The sequence below is a fragment of the Salvelinus fontinalis genome, chromosome 4 (assembly GCF_029448725.1).
Source record: "Salvelinus fontinalis isolate EN_2023a chromosome 4, ASM2944872v1, whole genome shotgun sequence".
In the NCBI taxonomy this organism is placed as follows: domain Eukaryota; kingdom Metazoa; phylum Chordata; class Actinopteri; order Salmoniformes; family Salmonidae; genus Salvelinus; species Salvelinus fontinalis.
Genome location: NC_074668.1, coordinates 64,596,266 through 64,617,638, shown reverse-complemented (window position 1 = coordinate 64,617,638; position 21,373 = coordinate 64,596,266). Strand labels below are relative to the sequence as shown.

General features: G+C 42.3%; 1 protein-coding gene across 7 annotated transcripts in view; it reads left to right on the top strand.

Moving 5' to 3' along the window:
* LOC129854176 (cell migration-inducing and hyaluronan-binding protein-like) overlaps positions 1–21,373 on the top strand; it is a 167,894-nt gene that overhangs the window by 2,807 nt on the left and 143,714 nt on the right. For 4 of the 7 annotated variants that reach the window (XM_055920960.1, XM_055920957.1, XM_055920956.1 and 1 more), the window contains exon 3: positions 18,480–18,530. The exons of the other annotated variants lie outside the window; for them this stretch is intronic. The gene's annotated coding sequence lies outside the window, so the exon portion shown is untranslated. The remainder of the gene's footprint in view (positions 1–18,479; positions 18,531–21,373) is intronic. 7 annotated transcript variants of the gene reach the window in all.

Sequence of the window (21,373 nt, the reverse complement as noted above, 5' to 3'; positions counted from 1 at the left end):
GGTCTATTTCTATGCCGCGTATATTTCAATGTTCATTTGGCTAGGTCTGCAAGGCTCATTCTGCACGTTTTTTTATATGTACAGTCTGCCAAGTCCATTTATATGTTAATTCCACTAGGTGCATTTCTAAGTCCATTCTGCTAGGTCTATTTCTATGTCCATTCTGCTAGGTCTATTTCTATGTCCATTCTGCTAGGTCTATTTCTATGTCCATTCTGCTAGGTCTATTTCTATGTCCATTCTGCTAGGTCTATTTCTATGTCCATTCTGCTAGGTCTATTTCTATGTCCATTCTGCTAGGTCTATTTCTATGTCCATTCTGCTAGGTCTATTTCTATGCCCCCTCTGCTAGGTCTATTTCTATGCCCCCTCTGCTAGGTCTATTTCTATGTTCCTTCTGCTAGGTCTATTTCCATGTTCCTTCTGCTAGGTCTATTTCTACGTTCCTTCTGCTAGATCTATTTCCACGTTCCTTCTGCTAGGTCTATTTCCACGTTCCTTCTGCTAGGTCTATTTCTATGTCCATTCTGCTAGGTCTATTTCTATGTCCCTTCTGCTAAGTATATTTCTATGTCCTTTCTGCCAGGTCTATTTCTATGTGCATTTTGCTAGGTCTATTTCTGCTGTGTGTGGGTGAGTCACTCTCTGAGACAGAGATTCAGGAGTTCTTGGCACGCATCTGTTGTGGAACACTGGGGAGCACACACACATACACACTGCCACCGTGGACGAGGGAGCTGCCAGAGGCCACCATTTACTCCAGGAAACCATCAGGGCTCCAGCATAGTTTCAGAGGGGAAAGTAACACAAACACAGACACACACCTTCCCTCGCTCATGTGTCTGTACAAGCCTTCTGGCTTGGCGAGTTGCTCTCTGCCTCCTCCTTAGGAAAATACCAGTTCTTCATGTTATATTGTACAAGGTGCCAAGCAGAAACCAAATGGCACCCTATTTCCTACATAGTGCACTACTTTTGAACAGAGCCCAATAGGGAATAGGGTGCCATTTAGGATGTATCTTCTTGTAGTTTTGGCCTATCCATCAAGCCCTTAATGGGGTGTGAAGTTGTTCTGAGTGGTTGTTGTCCCGTCTCGCCCTGCCAGCCTTGCAGCTAGTTCCCCCTGGCATGTATCTTAGGATTCATCCCAAATGGTACCCTATTCCTACATTGTGCACTACTTTTGACCAGAGCCCTATGAGTGCTAGTTTAATGGAGTGCAGTATGTAGGGACGAGGGTGTCATTTGGGACGGAGACTGAGGCTAAGGAGTTAATTAATGAAATTAAACAGTGATCGGTCCAAGAAGTGGATAACATGGTGTAAATTGATACCAGGCATTTCCATGGCTTGGCATCTTGCTTTCTCCTTCTCCGCTGGGGGTTATTTTGGGTGGTGTGTGTGTGTGTGTACATACATGTGTGTGTTATTTTGGGTGGTGTGTGTGTGTGTGTGTGTGTGTACATACATGTGTGTGTTATTTGGGTGGTGTGTTTGAGGCCTATGGGCTGACTTGGCTAGCCCTAATCTGACCCGGCAGACAGACAGACAGGTGGACACTGACAGATCTCTCTGTGTCTCTCTGTCTCTCTCTGTCTGTATGTGTCTCTCTGTCTGTATGTGTGTCTCTCTGTCTGTATGTGTGTCTCTCTGTTTGTATGTGTCTCTCTCTGTTTGTATGTGTCTCTCTCTGTCTGTATGTGTGTCTCTCTGTCTGTATGTGTGTCTCTCTGTTTGTATGTGTCTCTCTCTGTCTGTATGTCTTTCTCTCTGTCTGTATGTGTCTTTCTCTCTGTCTGTATGTGTCTTTCTCTCTGTCTGTATGTGTCTTTCTCTCTGTCTGTATGTGTCTTTCTCTCTGTCTGTATGTGTCTTTCTCTCTGTCTGTATGTGTCTTTCTCTCTGTCTGTCTTTCTGCCTGTGTCTGTCTTTTTTCTTTCTTTCTCTCTCTGTCTGTCTGTCTTTTTCTTTCTCTCTCTGTCTTTCACTCTGCCCTTTCTTAGTTGTCATAATCTGTCACATTGATTTAGAAGTACACTCAGAAAGGCCCTTACAAGGACACTTTGTAGACACTTGGGCCAAAATCCTAACTTTAGGTTCTTGCACGTAACTCAAGATTTCCATACACATCTATTGACATCAATGCAGACCAGTGGTGGCTGGTGGCACTTTAAATAGGAGGACAGGCTCATAGTAATGTCTGGAACGGAATATATGGAATGGTACCAAACACATGTTACCATTCTATTCCACTACATTCCATCCATTACTATGAGCCATCCTGCCCTCATCAGCCTCCACTAATGCTTATAGTAAGTTATGCACATATCTAAGTAAAGCACACAGGCGGCTGGTGAGGGGAGGACAGCTCATAATAATGGCTGGAATGGAGTGGTATCAAACATATGGAATCCATGCATTTGATATCATTCCATAGATTCCATTCCAGCCATTACTATGAGCCCATCCTCCCCATTTAAGGTGCCACCAGCCACCTGTGGCATATACATCACAAATTAGGTTTTTGCACATTGTTTGACACAGGACTGTATAGCTACTTTGTACTGTAGTCTGAAAGCGGTTCCACTGTCCAAACAGAAATATCCAATTGGAACTGCGATAGTAGAATAGTAGACTCATACATTATTTAATAAGACTAGTTTGCATAAATGTGTATGAATGATGATCTGTCCATATGAAATCCTCACATGGATAAAACATTTAGAATTCAGATTTAATAGAAAAACAATATGCCTTAGACTGCGAGCGGCATTCAACAGTTCATTTCCTGTTACCCAAAATGCAAGCCAAGCTATTTAAGTCTCTCCAGTTGGACAGAAACCATATGGATCCTTTTTATCTGGTATTTGTTGTGTGTGTATGTGTTTTTTATTTGTTGTGTGTGTGTATTTTTTATTTGCTGTGTGTGTGTGTGTTATGGTATCTTAATACAAGCCCTTAGAGGCTTAACACGATAGGCCAAGAATGCTTCATGTCTAATCAGGGTGTTCCTCAGCAGCCATTTGACCTGACATGGTTCTGTCAGACAAGATGCAGACGGCCCGCTCTCCATACTGTCTTAACATCACACCACTGACCTCATGTTCATTACGGCTTATCCTGAGGAGACACACACACACACACACACACACACACACACACACACACACACACACACACACACACACACACACACACACACACACACACACACACACACACACACACACACACACACACACACACACACACACACACACACACACACAGTTGGGACATCTGGCTGTAAATGCAAGCCTGACTGCTAATTTGCCAAGAGATGTGTTTGGACAGGCTAGCCTTATTATCCTCACACAGGAGGACTGCTGTGGGTGTGTGTGTGTGTGTGTGTGTGTGTGTGTGTGTGTGTGTCAGGGTTGGACTGATGATGAGTAATAGAAGTACCCTGGCAACAGGGTACATTTTGATGATTTATCATTAAGGGAGCAACAGGGTACATTTGGATGATTTATCATTAAGGGAGCAACAGGGTACATTTGGATGATTCATCATTAAGGGAGCAACAAGGTACATTTGGATGATTTATCATTAAGGGAGCAACAGGGTACATTTGGATGATTCATCATTAAGGGAGCAACAGGGTACATTTGGATGATTTATCATTAAGGGAGCAACAGGGTACATTTGGATGATTTATCATTAAGGGAGCAACAGGGTACATTTGGATGATTCATCATTAAGGGAGCAACAGGGTACATTTGGATGATTCATCATTAAGGGAGCAACAGGGTACATTTTGATGATTTATCATTAAGGGAGCAACAGGGTACATTTGGATGATTTATCATTAAGGGAGCAACAGGGTACATTTGGATGATTTATCATTAAGGGAGCAACAGGGTACATTTGGATGATTTATCATTAAGGGAGCAACAGGGTACATTTGGATGATTTATCATTAAGGGAGCAACAGGGTACATTTGGATGATTTATCATTAAGGGAGCAACAGGGTACATTTGGATGATTTATCATTAAGGGAGCAACAGGGTACATTTGGATGATTTATCATTAAGGGAGCAACAGGGTACATTTGGATGATTCATCATTAAGGGAGCAACAGGGTACATTTGGATGATTTATCATTAAGGGAGCAACAGGGTACATTTGGATGATTTATCATTAAGGGAGCAACAGGGTACATTTGGATGAATTATCATTAAGGGAGCAACAGGGTACATTTGGATGATTTATCATTAAGGGAGCAACAGGGTACATTTGGATGATTTATCATTAAGGGAGAAACAGGGTACATTTGGATGATTTATCATTAAGGGAGCAACAGGGTACATTTGGATGATTTATCATTAAGGGAGCAACAGGGTACATTTGGATGATTTATCATTAAGGGAGCAACAGGGTACATTTGGATGATTTATCATTAAGGGAGCAACAGGGTACATTTGGATGATTCATCATTAAGGGAGCAACAGGGTACATTTGGATGATTTATCATTAAGGGAGCAACAGGGTACATTTGGATGATTTATCATTAAGGGAGCAACAGGGTACATTTGGATGATTTATCATTAAGGGAGCAACAGGGTACATTTGGATGATTCATCATTAAGGGAGCAACAGGGTACATTTGGATGATTCATCATTAAGGGAGCAACAGGGTACATTTTAATGATTTATCATTAAGGGAGCAACAGGGTACATTTGGATGATTTATCATTAAGGGAGCAACAGGGTACATTTGGATGATTCATCATTAAGGGAGCAACAAGGTACATTTGGATGATTTATCATTAAGGGAGCAACAGGGTACATTTGGATGATTCATCATTAAGGGAGCAACAGGGTACATTTGGATGATTTATCATTAAGGGAGCAACAGGGTACATTTGGATGATTTATCATTAAGGGAGCAACAGGGTACATTTGGATGATTCATCATTAAGGGAGCAACAGGGTACATTTGGATGATTCATCATTAAGGGAGCAACAGGGTACATTTTGATGATTTATCATTAAGGGAGCAACAGGGTACATTTGGATGATTTATCATTAAGGGAGCAACAGGGTACATTTGGATGATTTATCATTAAGGGAGCAACAGGGTACATTTGGATGATTTATCATTAAGGGAGCAACAGGGTACATTTGGATGATTTATCATTAAGGGAGCAACAGGGTACATTTGGATGATTTATCATTAAGGGAGCAACAGGGTACATTTGGATGATTTATCATTAAGGGAGCAACAGGGTACATTTGGATGATTTATCATTAAGGGAGCAACAGGGTACATTTGGATGATTTATCATTAAGGGAGCAACAGGGTACATTTGGATGATTTATCATTAAGGGAGCAACAGGGTACATTTGGATGATTTATCATTAAGGGAGCAACAGGGTACATTTGGATGAATTATCATTAAGGGAGCAACAGGGTACATTTGGATGATTTATCATTAAGGGAGCAACAGGGTACATTTGGATGATTTATCATTAAGGGAGCAACAGGGTACATTTGGATGATTTATCATTAAGGGAGCAACAGGGTACATTTGGATGATTTATCATTAAGGGAGCAACAGGGTACATTTGGATGATTTATCATTAAGGGAGCAACAGGGTACATTTGGATGATTTATCATTAAGGGAGCAACAGGGTACATTTGGATGATTCATCATTAAGGGAGCAACAGGGTACATTTGGATGATTTATCATTAAGGGATCATTTTGCATGGCAAGTGTTAACATTAATGCCCTCAGAGCAGTCTCAATTCCTCGGGGCATGGACTCTACAAGGTGTCGAAAGCGTTCCACAGGGATGCTGGCCCATGTTGACTCCAATGCTTCCCAGTGTTGTTTCAAGTTGGCAGGATGTCCTTTAGGTGGTGAACCATTCTTGATACACACGGGAAACACACACACACACACACACAGAGTTGGGACATCTGGCTGTAAATGCAAGCCTGACTGCTAATTTGCCAAGAGATGTGTTTGGACAGGCTAGCCTTATTATCCTCACACAGGAGGACTGCTGTGTGTGTGTGTGTGTGTGTGTGTGTGTGTGTGTGTGTGTGTGTGTGTCAGGGTTGGACTGATGATGAGTAATAGAAGTACCCTGGCAACAGGGTACATTTTGATGATTTATCATTAAGGGAGCAACAGGGTACATTTGGATGATTTATCATTAAGGGAGCAACAGGGTACATTTGGATGATTTATCATTAAGGGAGCAACAGGGTACATTTGGATGATTTATCATTAAGGGAGCAACAGGGTACATTTGGATGATTCATCATTAAGGGAGCAACAGGGTACATTTGGATGATTTATCATTAAGGGAGCAACAGGGTACATTTGGATGATTTATCATTAAGGGAGCAACAGGGTACATTTGGATGATTTATCATTAAGGGAGCAACAGGGTACATTTGGATGATTTATCATTAAGGGAGCAACAGGGTACATTTGGATGATTCATCATTAAGGGAGCAACAGGGTACATTTGGATGATTCATCATTAAGGGAGCAACAGGGTATATTTGGATGATTTATCATTAAGGGAGCAACAGGGTACATTTGGATGATTTATCATTAAGGGAGCAACAGGGTACATTTGGATGATTTATCATTAAGGGAGCAACAGGGTACATTTGGATGATTTATCATTAAGGGAGCAACAGGGTACATTTGGATGATTTATCATTAAGGGAGCAACAGGGTACATTTGGATGATTTATCATTAAGGGAGCAACAGGGTACATTTGGATGATTTATCATTAAGGGAGCAACAGGGTACATTTGGATGATTTATCATTAAGGGAGCAACAGGGTACATTTGGATGATTCATCATTAAGGGAGCAACAGGGTACATTTGGATGATTTATCATTAAGGGAGCAACAGGGTACATTTGGATGATTTATCATTAAGGGAGCAACAGGGTACATTTGGATGAATTATCATTAAGGGAGCAACAGGGTACATTTGGATGATTTATCATTAAGGGAGCAACAGGGTACATTTGGATGATTTATCATTAAGGGAGCAACAGGGTACATTTGGATGATTTATCATTAAGGGAGCAACAGGGTACATTTGGATGATTTATCATTAAGGGAGCAACAGGGTACATTTGGATGATTTATCATTAAGGGAGCAACAGGGTACATTTGGATGATTTATCATTAAGGGAGCAACAGGGTACATTTGGATGATTCATCATTAAGGGAGCAACAGGGTACATTTGGATGATTTATCATTAAGGGAGCATTTTGCATGGCAAGTGTTAACATTAATGCCCTCAGAGCAGTCTCAATTCCTCGGGGCATGGACTCTACAAGGTGTCGAAAGCGTTCCACAGGGATGCTGGCCCATGTTGACTCCAATGCTTCCCAGTGTTGTTTCAAGTTGGCAGGATGTCCTTTAGGTGGTGAACCATTCTTGATACACACGGGAAACACACACACACACACACAGAGTTGGGACATCTGGCTGTAAATGCAAGCCTGACTGCTAATTTGCCAAGAGATGTGTTTGGACAGGCTAGCCTTATTATCCTCACACAGGAGGACTGCTGTGTGTGTGTGTGTGTGTGTGTGTGTGTGTGTGTGTGTGTGTGTGTGTGTGTGTGTGTGTGTGTCAGGGTTGGACTGATGATGAGTAATAGAAGTACCCTGGCAACAGGGTACATTTTGATGATTTATCATTAAGGGAGCAACAGGGTACATTTGGATGATTTATCATTAAGGGAGCAACAGGGTACATTTGGATGATTTATCATTAAGGGAGCAACAGGGTACATTTGGATGATTTATCATTAAGGGAGCAACAGGGTACATTTGGATGATTTATCATTAAGGGAGCAACAGGGTACATTTGGATGATTCATCATTAAGGGAGCAACAGGGTACATTTGGATGATTTATCATTAAGGGAGCAACAGGGTACATTTGGATGATTTATCATTAAGGGAGCAACAGGGTACATTTGGATGATTTATCATTAAGGGAGCAACAGGGTACATTTGGATGATTTATCATTAAGGGAGCAACAGGGTACATTTGGATGATTCATCATTAAGGGAGCAACAGGGTACATTTGGATGATTCATCATTAAGGGAGCAACAGGGTATATTTGGATGATTTATCATTAAGGGAGCAACAGGGTACATTTGGATGATTTATCATTAAGGGAGCAACAGGGTACATTTGGATGATTTATCATTAAGGGAGCAACAGGGTACATTTGGATGATTTATCATTAAGGGAGCATTTTGCATGGCAAGTGTTAACATTAATGCCCTCAGAGCAGTCTCAATTCCTCGGGGCATGGACTCTACAAGGTGTCGAAAGCGTTCCACAGGGATGCTGGCCCATGTTGACTCCAATGCTTCCCAGTGTTGTTTCAAGTTGGCAGGATGTCCTTTAGGTGGTGAACCATTCTTGATACACACGGGAAACACACACACACACACACAGAGTTGGGACATCTGGCTGTAAATGCAAGCCTGACTGCTAATTTGCCAAGAGATGTGTTTGGACAGGCTAGCCTTATTATCCTCACACAGGAGGACTGCTGTGTGTGTGTGTGTGTGTGTGTGTGTGTGTGTGTGTGTGTGTGTGTGTGTGTGTGTGTGTGTGTGTGTGTGTGTGTGTGTGTGTGTCAGGGTTGGACTGATGATGAGTAATAGAAGTACCCTGGCAACAGGGTACATTTTGATGATTTATCATTAAGGGAGCAACAGGGTACATTTGGATGATTTATCATTAAGGGAGCAACAGGGTACATTTGGATGATTCATCATTAAGGGAGCAACAAGGTACATTTGGATGATTTATCATTAAGGGAGCAACAGGGTACATTTGGATGATTCATCATTAAGGGAGCAACAGGGTACATTTGGATGATTTATCATTAAGGGAGCAACAGGGTACATTTGGATGATTTATCATTAAGGGAGCAACAGGGTACATTTGGATGATTCATCATTAAGGGAGCAACAGGGTACATTTGGATGATTCATCATTAAGGGAGCAACAGGGTACATTTTGATGATTTATCATTAAGGGAGCAACAGGGTACATTTGGATGATTTATCATTAAGGGAGCAACAGGGTACATTTGGATGATTTATCATTAAGGGAGCAACAGGGTACATTTGGATGATTTATCATTAAGGGAGCAACAGGGTACATTTGGATGATTTATCATTAAGGGAGCAACAGGGTACATTTGGATGATTTATCATTAAGGGAGCAACAGGGTACATTTGGATGATTTATCATTAAGGGAGCAACAGGGTACATTTGGATGATTTATCATTAAGGGAGCAACAGGGTACATTTGGATGATTCATCATTAAGGGAGCAACAGGGTACATTTGGATGATTTATCATTAAGGGAGCAACAGGGTACATTTGGATGATTTATCATTAAGGGAGCAACAGGGTACATTTGGATGAATTATCATTAAGGGAGCAACAGGGTACATTTGGATGATTTATCATTAAGGGAGCAACAGGGTACATTTGGATGATTTATCATTAAGGGAGAAACAGGGTACATTTGGATGATTTATCATTAAGGGAGCAACAGGGTACATTTGGATGATTTATCATTAAGGGAGCAACAGGGTACATTTGGATGATTTATCATTAAGGGAGCAACAGGGTACATTTGGATGATTTATCATTAAGGGAGCAACAGGGTACATTTGGATGATTCATCATTAAGGGAGCAACAGGGTACATTTGGATGATTTATCATTAAGGGAGCAACAGGGTACATTTGGATGATTTATCATTAAGGGAGCAACAGGGTACATTTGGATGATTTATCATTAAGGGAGCAACAGGGTACATTTGGATGATTCATCATTAAGGGAGCAACAGGGTACATTTGGATGATTCATCATTAAGGGAGCAACAGGGTACATTTTGATGATTTATCATTAAGGGAGCAACAGGGTACATTTGGATGATTTATCATTAAGGGAGCAACAGGGTACATTTGGATGATTCATCATTAAGGGAGCAACAAGGTACATTTGGATGATTTATCATTAAGGGAGCAACAGGGTACATTTGGATGATTCATCATTAAGGGAGCAACAGGGTACATTTGGATGATTTATCATTAAGGGAGCAACAGGGTACATTTGGATGATTTATCATTAAGGGAGCAACAGGGTACATTTGGATGATTCATCATTAAGGGAGCAACAGGGTACATTTGGATGATTCATCATTAAGGGAGCAACAGGGTACATTTTGATGATTTATCATTAAGGGAGCAACAGGGTACATTTGGATGATTTATCATTAAGGGAGCAACAGGGTACATTTGGATGATTTATCATTAAGGGAGCAACAGGGTACATTTGGATGATTTATCATTAAGGGAGCAACAGGGTACATTTGGATGATTTATCATTAAGGGAGCAACAGGGTACATTTGGATGATTTATCATTAAGGGAGCAACAGGGTACATTTGGATGATTTATCATTAAGGGAGCAACAGGGTACATTTGGATGATTTATCATTAAGGGAGCAACAGGGTACATTTGGATGATTTATCATTAAGGGAGCAACAGGGTACATTTGGATGATTTATCATTAAGGGAGCAACAGGGTACATTTGGATGATTTATCATTAAGGGAGCAACAGGGTACATTTGGATGAATTATCATTAAGGGAGCAACAGGGTACATTTGGATGATTTATCATTAAGGGAGCAACAGGGTACATTTGGATGATTTATCATTAAGGGAGCAACAGGGTACATTTGGATGATTTATCATTAAGGGAGCAACAGGGTACATTTGGATGATTTATCATTAAGGGAGCAACAGGGTACATTTGGATGATTTATCATTAAGGGAGCAACAGGGTACATTTGGATGATTTATCATTAAGGGAGCAACAGGGTACATTTGGATGATTCATCATTAAGGGAGCAACAGGGTACATTTGGATGATTTATCATTAAGGGATCATTTTGCATGGCAAGTGTTAACATTAATGCCCTCAGAGCAGTCTCAATTCCTCGGGGCATGGACTCTACAAGGTGTCGAAAGCGTTCCACAGGGATGCTGGCCCATGTTGACTCCAATGCTTCCCAGTGTTGTTTCAAGTTGGCAGGATGTCCTTTAGGTGGTGAACCATTCTTGATACACACGGGAAACACACACACACACACACACAGAGTTGGGACATCTGGCTGTAAATGCAAGCCTGACTGCTAATTTGCCAAGAGATGTGTTTGGACAGGCTAGCCTTATTATCCTCACACAGGAGGACTGCTGTGTGTGTGTGTGTGTGTGTGTGTGTGTGTGTGTGTCAGGGTTGGACTGATGATGAGTAATAGAAGTACCCTGGCAACAGGGTACATTTTGATGATTTATCATTAAGGGAGCAACAGGGTACATTTGGATGATTTATCATTAAGGGAGCAACAGGGTACATTTGGATGATTTATCATTAAGGGAGCAACAGGGTACATTTGGATGATTTATCATTAAGGGAGCAACAGGGTACATTTGGATGATTCATCATTAAGGGAGCAACAGGGTACATTTGGATGATTTATCATTAAGGGAGCAACAGGGTACATTTGGATGATTTATCATTAAGGGAGCAACAGGGTACATTTGGATGATTTATCATTAAGGGAGCAACAGGGTACATTTGGATGATTTATCATTAAGGGAGCAACAGGGTACATTTGGATGATTCATCATTAAGGGAGCAACAGGGTACATTTGGATGATTCATCATTAAGGGAGCAACAGGGTACATTTGGATGATTTATCATTAAGGGAGCAACAGGGTACATTTGGATGATTTATCATTAAGGGAGCAACAGGGTACATTTGGATGATTTATCATTAAGGGAGCAACAGGGTACATTTGGATGATTTATCATTAAGGGAGCAACAGGGTACATTTGGATGATTTATCATTAAGGGAGCAACAGGGTACATTTGGATGATTTATCATTAAGGGAGCAACAGGGTACATTTGGATGATTTATCATTAAGGGAGCAACAGGGTACATTTGGATGATTTATCATTAAGGGAGCAACAGGGTACATTTGGATGATTCATCATTAAGGGAGCAACAGGGTACATTTGGATGATTTATCATTAAGGGAGCAACAGGGTACATTTGGATGATTTATCATTAAGGGAGCAACAGGGTACATTTGGATGAATTATCATTAAGGGAGCAACAGGGTACATTTGGATGATTTATCATTAAGGGAGCAACAGGGTACATTTGGATGATTTATCATTAAGGGAGCAACAGGGTACATTTGGATGATTTATCATTAAGGGAGCAACAGGGTACATTTGGATGATTTATCATTAAGGGAGCAACAGGGTACATTTGGATGATTTATCATTAAGGGAGCAACAGGGTACATTTGGATGATTTATCATTAAGGGAGCAACAGGGTACATTTGGATGATTTATCATTAAGGGAGCAACAGGGTACATTTGGATGATTTATCATTAAGGGAGCAACAGGGTACATTTGGATGATTCATCATTAAGGGAGCAACAGGGTACATTTGGATGATTTATCATTAAGGGAGCATTTTGCATGGCAAGTGTTAACATTAATGCCCTCAGAGCAGTCTCAATTCCTCGGGGCATGGACTCTACAAGGTGTCGAAAGCGTTCCACAGGGATGCTGGCCCATGTTGACTCCAATGCTTCCCAGTGTTGTTTCAAGTTGGCAGGATGTCCTTTAGGTGGTGAACCATTCTTGATACACACGGGAAACACACACACACACACACAGAGTTGGGACATCTGGCTGTAAATGCAAGCCTGACTGCTAATTTGCCAAGAGATGTGTTTGGACAGGCTAGCCTTATTATCCTCACACAGGAGGACTGCTGTGTGTGTGTGTGTGTGTGTGTGTGTGTGTGTGTGTGTGTGTGTGTGTGTGTGTGTGTGTGTGTGTGTGTGTGTGTGTGTGTGTGTGTGTGTCAGGGTTGGACTGATGATGAGTAATAGAAGTACCCTGGCAACAGGGTACATTTTGATGATTTATCATTAAGGGAGCAACAGGGTACATTTGGATGATTTATCATTAAGGGAGCAACAGGGTACATTTGGATGATTTATCATTAAGGGAGCAACAGGGTACATTTGGATGATTTATCATTAAGGGAGCAACAGGGTACATTTGGATGATTTATCATTAAGGGAGCAACAGGGTACATTTGGATGATTCATCATTAAGGGAGCAACAGGGTACATTTGGATGATTTATCATTAAGGGAGCAACAGGGTACATTTGGATGATTTATCATTAAGGGAGCAACAGGGTACATTTGGATGATTTATCATTAAGGGAGCAACAGGGTACATTTGGATGATTATCATTAAGGGAGCAACAGGGTACATTTGGATGATTCATCATTAAGGGAGCAACAGGGTACATTTGGATGATTCATCATTAAGGGAGCAACAGGGTATATTTGGATGATTTATCATTAAGGGAGCAACAGGGTACATTTGGATGATTTATCATTAAGGGAGCAACAGGGTACATTTGGATGATTTATCATTAAGGGAGCAACAGGGTACATTTGGATGATTTATCATTAAGGGAGCATTTTGCATGGCAAGTGTTAACATTAATGCCCTCAGAGCAGTCTCAATTCCTCGGGGCATGGACTCTACAAGGTGTCGAAAGCGTTCCACAGGGATGCTGGCCCATGTTGACTCCAATGCTTCCCAGTGTTGTTTCAAGTTGGCAGGATGTCCTTTAGGTGGTGAACCATTCTTGATACACACGGGAAACACACACACACACACACAGAGTTGGGACATCTGGCTGTAAATGCAAGCCTGACTGCTAATTTGCCAAGAGATGTGTTTGGACAGGCTAGCCTTATTATCCTCACACAGGAGGACTGCTGTGTGTGTGTGTGTGTGTGTGTGTGTGTGTGTGTGTGTGTGTGTGTGTGTGTGTGTGTGTGTGTGTCAGGGTTGGACTGATGATGAGTAATAGAAGTACCCTGGCAACAGGGTACATTTTGATGATTTATCATTAAGGGAGCAACAGGGTACATTTGGATGATTTATCATTAAGGGAGCAACAGGGTACATTTGGATGATTCATCATTAAGGGAGCAACAGGGTACATTTGGATGATTTATCATTAAGGGAGCAACAGGGTACATTTGGATGATTTATCATTAAGGGAGCAACAGGGTACATTTGGATGATTTATCATTAAGGGAGCAACAGGGTACATTTGGATGATTTATCATTAAGGGAGCAACAGGGTACATTTGGATGATTCATCATTAAGGGAGCAACAGGGTACATTTGGATGATTCATCATTAAGGGAGCAACAGGGTACATTTGGATGATTTATCATTAAGGGAGCAACAGGGTACATTTGGATGATTTATCATTAAGGGAGCAACAGGGTACATTTGGATGATTTATCATTAAGGGAGCAACAGGGTACATTTGGATGATTTATCATTAAGGGAGCAACAGGGTACATTTGGATGATTCATCATTAAGGGAGCAACAGGGTACATTTGGATGATTCATCATTAAGGGAGCAACAGGGTATATTTGGATGATTTATCATTAAGGGAGCAACAGGGTACATTTGGATGATTTATCATTAAGGGAGCAACAGGGTACATTTGGATGATTTATCATTAAGGGAGCAACAGGGTACATTTGGATGATTTATCATTAAGGGAGCATTTTGCATGGCAAGTGTTAACATTAATGCCCTCAGAGCAGTCTCAATTCCTCGGGGCATGGACTCTACAAGGTGTCGAAAGCGTTCCACAGGGATGCTGGCCCATGTTGACTCCAATGCTTCCCAGTGTTGTTTCAAGTTGGCAGGATGTCCTTTAGGTGGTGAACCATTCTTGATACACACGGGAAACTGTTCAACATGAACAATGTGTTCATGATGTTTTGTCCAGTCAGTGTATAGGCCTACTCTCCTCTAGGCTTCAGCAGGTGTTCATGATGTTTTGTCCAGTCAGTGTATATGCCTACTCTCCTCTAGCCTTCAGCAGGTGTTCATGATGTTTTGTCCAGTCAGTGTATATGCCTACTCTCCTCTAGATTTCAGCAGGTGTTCATGATGTTTTGTCCAGTCAGTGTATATGCCTACTCTCCTCTAGCTTTCAGCAGGTGTTCATAATGTTTTGTCCAGTCAGTGTATATGCCTACTCTCCTCTAGCTTTCAGCAGGTGTTCATAATGTTTTGTCCAGTCAGTGTATATGCCTACTCTCCTCTAGCTTTCAGCAGGTGTTCATAATGTTTTGTCCAGTCAGTGTATATGCCTACTCTCCTCTAGGCTTCAGCAGGTGTTCATGATGTTTTGTCCAGTCAGTGTATATGCCTACTCTCCTCTAGGCTTCAGCAGGTGTTCATGATGTTTTGTCCAGTCAGTGTATATGCCTACTCTCCTCTAGCTTTCAGCAGGTGTTCATAATGTTTTGTCCAGTCAGTGTATATGCCTACTCTCCTCTAGCTTTCAGCAGGTGTTCATAATGTTTTGTCCAGTCAGTGTATATGCCTACTCTCCTCTAGGCTTCAGCAGGTGTTCATGATGTTTTGTCCAGTCAGTGTATATGCCTACTCTCCTCTAGGCTTCAGCAGGTGTTCATGATGTTTTGTCCAGTCAGTGTATAGGCCTACTCTCCTCTAGCCTTCAGCAGGTGTTCATGATGTTTTGTCCAGTCAGTGTATATGCCTACTCTCCTCTAGGCTTCAGCAGGTGTTCATGATGTTTTGTCCAGTCAGTGTATATGCCTACTCTCCTCTAGCTTTCAGCAGGTGTTCATAATGTTTTGTCCAGTCAGTGTATATGCCTACTCTCCTCTAGCTTTCAGCAGGTGTTCATAATGTTTTGTCCAGTCAGTGTATATGCCTACTCTCCTCTAGGCTTCAGCAGGTGTTCATGATGTTTTGTCCAGTCAGTGTATATGCCTACTCTCCTCTAGGCTTCAGCAGGTGTTCATAAAGTTTTGTCCAGTCAGTGTATATGCCTACTCTCCTCTAGGTTTCAGCAGGTGTTCATGATGTTTTGTCCAGTCAGTGTATATGCCTACTCTCCTCTAGGCTTCAGCAGGTGTTCATGATGTTTTGTCCAGTCAGTGTATATGCCTACTCTCCTCTAGGCTTCAGCAGGTGTTCATAAAGTTTTGTCCAGTCGGTGTATATGCCTACTCTCCTCTAGCCTTCAGCAGGTGTTCATGATGTTTTGTCCAGTCAGTGTATATGCCTACTCTCCTCTAGGCTTCAGCAGGTGTTCATGATGTTTTGTCCAGTCAGTGTATATGCCTACTCTCCTCTAGGCTTCAGCAGGTGTTCATAATGTTTTGTCCAGTCAGTGTATATGCCTACTCTCCTCTAGGCTTCAGCAGGTGTTCATGATGTTTTGTCCAGTCAGTGTATATGCCTACTCTCCTCTAGCTTTCAGCAGGTGTTCATAATGTTTTGTCCAGTCAGTGTATATGCCTACTCTCCTCTAGCTTTCAGCAGGTGTTCATAATGTTTTGTCCAGTCAGTGTATATGCCTACTCTCCTCTAGGCTTCAGCAGGTGTTCATGATGTTTTGTCCAGTCAGTGTATATGCCTACTCTCCTCTAGGCTTCAGCAGGTGTTCATGATGTTTTGTCCAGTCAGTGTATATGCCTACTCTCCGCTAGGCTTCAGCAGGTGTTCATGATGTTTTTTCCAGTCAGTGTATATGCCTACTCTCCCCTAGCCTTCAGCAGGTGTTCATAATGTTTTGTTCAGTCAGGGTATACGCCTACTCTCCTCTGGTACATGAGAGACAGAATGTTACATATTCCTGAAATAAGGCATCAACCTCTAGAGCAGGGGTATTGAACTCTGACCCTACGAGGTCCGGACCTCGGTGTCGCAGGTTGAAATCAGTCCCTGATTAGGAAGAATGAAAAAAAAAAAAGCTGTGGAACTGGCTTCCAGGGCCAGATTTGAATTTGACAGCACAGTGTGTAGGTGTGTGTGTGTGTGTGTTGTAATGAGTTAGAGGATGCGATACACAGAGCCATATCTCTTGGAAGGAGAGTAATCCTTGTAGAGGATGAGGCAGGTTTGTCAAAGCTGACATCTGTCAGAACAGGAGGGAATAAACTACCTGTCACTACCTAGAGAGGCTGGAGAGATGGAGAGAGGGAGGGGTTGGAAGGGAGAGAGATTGGGTTAGAGAGATGGGGGGAGTAAGAGAGAAGGGGAGATGGAGGGGTTGGAAGGGAGAGAGATTGGGTTAGAGAGATGGGGGGAGTAAGAGAGAAGGGGAGATGGAGGGGTTGGAAGGGAGAGAGATTGGGGTAGAGAGATGGGGGGAGTAAGAGAGAAGGGGAGAGGGAGGGGTTGGAAGGGAGAGAGATTGGGTTAGAGAGATGGGGGGAGTAAGATAGAAGGGGAGATGGAGAGAGATTGGGTTAGAGAGATGGGGGAGTAAGAGAGAAGGGGAGATGGAAAGAGGGAGAGGTTGGAAGGGAGAGAGATTGGGTTAGAGAGATGGGGGGAGTAAGAGAGAAGGGGAGATGGAGAGAGGGAGAGGTTGGAAGGGAGAGAGATTGGGTTAGAGAGATGGGGGGAGTAAGAGAGAAGGGGAGATGGAGAGAGGGAGAGGTTGGAAGGGAGAGAGATTGGGTTAGAGAAATGGGGGAGTAAGAGAGAAGGGGAGATGGAGAGAGGGAGAGGTTGGAAGGGAGAGAGATTGGGTTAGAGAGATGGGGGAGTAAGAGAGAAGGGGAGATGGAGAGAGGGAGAGGTTGGAAGGGAGAGAGATTGGGTTAGAGAAATGGGGGAGTAAGAGAGAAGGGGAGATGGAGAGAGGGAGAGGTTGGAAGGGAGAGAGATTGGGTTAGAGAGATGGGGGAGTAAGAGAGAAGGGGAGATGGAGAGAGGGAGAGGTTGGAAGGGAGAGAGATTGGAGAAAATAGAAGGATGGTTTGGAGAGCGATTTGGTTTGAAAGAAAAGAGAAAAAAGATGGGATTGGAGAAAGAGAGAGGGAGGGTTGAGGATAGACAGAAAGAGAGAAGGAGACTCTATCATATTCCCTTGATGAAAATAGGAAATTGAGAGAGCTGGTAGAATACCAACAAGTTACTGTCACATCCTGGAGGAGAAATAGGACTTTTTCGATCCAGCCTATCACAAATCATAGGAGACTGATGGATATTCATTTGGTCATCACCAGGTTTCGTCTGGTTCCATTTTGGAAAGAAAAACACATTTAACGCTTGAATCAATCTAATACAATGAGAGAATCAAGCTCTCAGGGAATAGACTGTAAGAGAACAAACATCTAAGTAATGGGGAGAGAAATGTAATGTTATTCATTTTCTAGATTTGTTTTCATACAGGACTGAACTGAATAGACAAACAACCAACATGTGGCTTGTGATTTTCTGTGTTTCAGGAAGACTGTGGGAACAAGAGTGGATCCAGCCCGCTTGACTGTGATGACAAGGTGAGTACACACACACACACATACACACACATATACAAATGCATCCACAAATACATACACACACACACATACACACACATATACAAATGCATCCACAAATACATACACACACACACATACACACACAGATAAAGCTGTGTAAGTGCTCCCCGACAGCTTGCTCCCCAGTATTCTGCAAGGCACAGATTCCATGAGTCCATCCCCAGCACTGCATGTTGTTATCACAGTGTGTGTGGTTGTGTGTGTGGTTGGTTGTATGTGTGTGTGTGTATCCTCGCCACACCATGTAGTGTAGTGAATAATGGATGTATGAAAGTGAGAGACCTCAGTAGAATGTGACTGCAGGGAGGAATGAACAGAGGGCTGAGTCTTGTCTTTCATCTGCCTGCTACGTGTCAATCTCATCTAGCTGATGGCTGTCGTATGGCACACAGTGTGTGTCTCTCTGTCTCTCTGTCTCTCTCTCTCTTTGTCTCTGTCGCTCTCTCTCTCTGTTTCTCTCTCTCTCTGTTGCTGTCTGTCTGTCTGTCTCTCTCTCTCTCTGTCTGTCTATATCTCTATCCAAGGCCGGTTGCAGATGCCATTGTTGAGGTGTGAGTGTCTGCCTGTCTGTGTCTCCCCAAGGCTTGTTTCTGATGTTAGCTGGTTGGTTTATCCTAGTAGTTCAGCAGTACCAGCCCCAGATGTGTGTCTCGTGTTCTGAATGAATGTAGGAAAGCTGGAGAGGCAGAATTGATGACATATTCTAATTTAGCTGCTCGGATGATAAGTCATGTTGAGGTGATTCTGATGATGCTAATGGCATGTTTAGTGTGTAGTTGTTCACTTCAGCATGTATTACTTATTCAATACTTATTTAAGTTAACAAGATCAGTGTGTGTTTTAAGTGAGACCCCAGGGATGTGTATGTCTTCCTGATGTAGTTTCTCCAGTCATTGAAGGTGTGTGTGTGGTTTCAATTCGTTTTAAGTCAGCCCAGGACCCATACAGAGTGTATCCTAGCATGGCCTCTTTCTTCCCTACAGGATGTTCATACTTTCAACCCCACTACTCTGAGGGCTTAGGTGTGTGTGTGTGTGTGTGTGTGTGTGTGTGTGTGTGTGTGTGTGTGTGTGTGTGTGTGTGTGTGTGTGTGTACATCAGTCTAACAGTATGTACAGGATACAGGATCATGGTATACACCGTCCAATGAAATGCTTCCTTGCAGGTTCCTTCTCGACAATGCAACAACAATAACCAATAATAAAATATAAGAATACTAACATAAAGTAAATGGCTCAGTAGAATAGAATAAACATTTTAACATCAGTTTAATACAGGAAGGAAGAATTTCTAGTCCAATATGTACATGTGTTCTGGGCAAGGGGGGATTGGAGGTAAGTGTATAAGCTGAGCAGGTTAATAACAGTCTGGTAAGCAGCAGTTATAATGTGTGTGTATCATCAATGTATACACTGAGTGTACAAAACATTAGGAACACCTTCCTAATATTGAGTTGACGGGGCATGGACTCTACAAGGTGTGGAAAGTGTTCCACAGGGATGCTGGCCCATGTTGACTCCAATGCTTCCCACAGTTGTATCTAGTTGGCTGGATGTCCTTTGGGTGGTGGACCATTCTTGGTACACACAGGAAACTGTTGAGCGTGAAAAACCCAGCAGTGTTGACGTTCGTGACACCGTTCGTGACACACTCAAACCGGTGAGCCTGGCACCTACTACCATACACTGTTCAAAGGCACTTACTTAGATATTTTGTCTTGCCCATTCACCCTTTGAATGGCACACATACACAATCCATGTCTCAATTGTCCCAAGGGGGAGGGAGAGGGGGGGGGGGTCCTTGATGATGCTGCAGGCCTTCCTCAGGCATTGTTTGAAGTAGATGTCCTGGATGGGTGGGAGAGCATGTGGTTGTGTGTATATTTCAAGTTCCCCAGCGCCCGGAGGGCTATGAGATGAGAGAACCCATCCCTCCCAGAACAAGAGCATGAATATAGATAGAACTGAAAAGGGAAGGAAAGAAAGAGAAGAAAATGGAAGAAGAAAGGTTTGCTGTCAGGTTATTTGCCTGATATATCATACCAACCAGGGAGTTCATTGCACAAGTTCAATGTGTTTCAGTGATACATTTTCATAAACACTCATTTTAAAATGGATTTATTTCTATCCTAAAGCTAAGCTATTGTCAAGGCATTATGTCTTGTGGATTGTTCAATGAAAGCTAGGTTGACAGGTAGACGTATTCCACTGAGGAAGGGATTTAGTTTTGTACTAAATGGTAGGTAGATGTCTTCCTCTTCACTCTCCAATAGAATCATTTTCACACTAACCGTAGTTGCGCAGTAATGCAGCTGTAGCAGACGGACCTGACTTGAGTTGTTTTTATTGCTTCATAGCTCTCTTCTCCGCCTCCCTCCGTTTCTAAGAGCGCCTTTGTGTATTTTCAATAGGCACCTTCAATTGGAAGCTTGAAAGAGCTTGAATCACTATGTTTGGTGTGGAATCTGCTGCGATGATACTTTATGACGTGTGATGTTTTCTGTGACTGTGCGTGTGTGTGTGTTTGTTGTAAAAGAGTGTGGGTGTGTGCTGTGGTATGCAAGAGAACAATGAGCAACAGGTTTAGTGAATGAAAACATCTTGTTGTTTTTAAATGAAGCCCCAGTCCTTGGAACTGTTTCTGTTTGGTTAAATAGACTTCACAGCCTCTCACTACAGATCCACTTTATGTTGCCACGTGTTATTGTGTTTTGCGCTGCGACATGTTGTGTTGCTTTGTGTTGTGTTGCATTGCAATATGTTTTGTAGTGTAGTATTGCTTTGTGTTGTGTTGCTTTGTGT